Consider the following 2,509-nt stretch of genomic DNA (forward strand, 5'->3'; position numbering starts at 1 on the left):
ATCGCTGAAGCCGACACGTCTCCATTCGTCCCTCCATTCACGCCTGTCGCGACACCACTGGAGGCGGGCTGCACGATGTTGGGGCGTGAGCAGAAGACGGCCTAACGGTGTGCGGGACCGTAGCCCAGCTTCATGGAGACGGTTGCGAATAGTCCTCGCCGATACCCCAGGACCAACAGTGTCCCTAATTTGCTGGGAAGTGGCGGTGCGGTCCCCTACGGCACTGCGTAGGATCCTACGGTCTTGGCGTGCATCCGTGCGTCGCTGCGGTCCGGTCCCAGGTCGACGGACACGTGCACCTTCCGCCGACCACTGGCGACAACATCGATGTACTGTGGAGACCTCACGCCTCACGTGTTGAGCAATTCGGCGGTACGTCCACCCGGCCTCCCGCATGCCCACTATACGCCCTCGCTCAAAGTCCGTCAACTGCACATACGTTTCACGTCCACGCTGTCGCGGCATGCTACCAGTGTTAAAGACTGCGATGGAGCTCCGTATGCCGCGGCAAACTGGCTGACACTGACGGCGGCGGTGCACAAATGGTGCGCAGCTAGCGCCATTCGACGGCGGTTCCTGGTGTGTCCGCTGTGCCGTGCGTGTGATCATTGCTTGTACAGCCCTCTCGCAGTGTCCGGAGCAAGTATGGTGGGTCTGACACACCGGTATCAATGTGTTCTTTTTTCCATTTCCAGGAGTGTAGTTGCTGAAAAGTTAAAAGAAAACTTCAGTCTCATTTCAAATAGGTATCCCACTCACAAAATTATAGTCTGTGATGACTTCAATTTACCCTCGATGACTCACATGACTACTAAAGGAAAGCCGCTAAATTTCTATTACGCGATAAGTGACACAAATCTTAAGGCTGTAAATTCAACTACATACTTAAGGATTGCAATTGTTAATAACCTAAATTGGAACGATCACATAGATGATGTTGTGGGCAGAGCAAACAAAGACCGCAATTCATTGACAGAACACTTAGAAGATGCAACAGGTCTATTTAGAGACTGCTTACACCACGCTTATCCTCCCTATTCTGGAGTATTGCTGTGTGGTGTGGATCCGCATCAGGTGTGACTGACAGATGACATCGAAAAAGTTCAAAGAAGTACAGCACGTTTTGTACTTTTGTGAAATAGGGGAGATAGTGCCACAGACGTGATACGTGAATTGGAGTGGCAATCATTAAAACAAAGGCGTTTTTAGTTGCGACGGGATGTTCTCATGAAATTTCAATCACCAGTTTTCTCCTTCTATTGCGAAAGCTTTCTGTTGGCACCCACCTACATAGGGAGTAATGATCCTCACGATAAAATGAGAGAAGTCAGGGCTCGCTCAGAAAAATTTAAGTGCTCGTTTTTCCCGCGCGCTGTTTGGGAGTGGAACAGTAGAGAGAGAGCTTGAAGATGCTTCACTGAACCCTCTGCCAGGCACTTTATTGTGAATAGCAGAGTAATCACGTAGATGTAGATGTAGATGGCTGCAGGCTGTTTGTCGAGTACGGCACACAGCAATGCAGCGGGAGGCTTATGTCGCGGCTTCCAATGTCAGACAGCGAGACACACACGCAGTCAGTAAAAAGGAATGGCGGTGAGCACTCAAAGTCGTCTCCTACACTGTGGGCCGACAGGTCATTACAGAAACCCAACAGCTGCAGCTCAGTCACTATTCTCTATAAGTTGCGAAATGCATCTTCAGTCCACCCCCCTGTGCATTATTTGCTGAAGAGTATTCCCCCTACACTTGTCCATTTTCACCTTCGTTTCTCATGTAGACGTCTATGATCACAATCCACAGCTTTATACTTATGGGTAATACATTTATTAAACACCAAGCAAGGTGGGGCAGTGGTTACCATACTGGATTCACGTTTGGAAGGACGACAGGTCAACCCCGCGTCCGGCCATTCTGATTTAAGTTTTCCGTGATTTCCCTAAATCGCTTGAGGCAATTGCCAGGATGGTTTCTTTGAAAGGGTGTGGTCGACTTTCTTCCCTAATCTGATGGGACTGATGACCTTGCTGTTTGGTGCCATATCTCAAATTAACCTATCAACTTATTAAACTGCTTTCTGTCCAGCACCAACATCTCGTTCGTTGAACACATTTCCTGTCAAAAATAAAGGTAGTATCTTCCACTCCAGCCTTTTCCCCGCCAATTCACAAGTGGAGCAGAGAGATTTATTTCGATTTGTAGGTAAATGGATCATCCAACGCAGAGCTACTGTTTATTTTGAGTATGTCTGCTACAAGTTTCAAGTGGTATTGTGATTTTTTTCCAGCAGGATGATACCAATTGTATGACATGGTAAATTTTTGAGCTGTGTTGCAATTTTAGGCGCTCAGTCCTTAGCATTATGCATATAAATCAGTAATTAGGACCGATCTTTACTTCAGTTTCCCACCCAAAATAAACAAAGTACACTAACCTAACCTTCCTCTCCTGCTGCTGGACAGAGACTGACCATTTCCCTCTTTACGTGGCTGCACTTGGGCTTTCCACACAG

The sequence above is a fragment of the Schistocerca gregaria genome, chromosome 4, assembly GCF_023897955.1.
Source record: "Schistocerca gregaria isolate iqSchGreg1 chromosome 4, iqSchGreg1.2, whole genome shotgun sequence".
NCBI classification, from domain to species: Eukaryota; Metazoa; Arthropoda; class Insecta; order Orthoptera; family Acrididae; genus Schistocerca; species Schistocerca gregaria.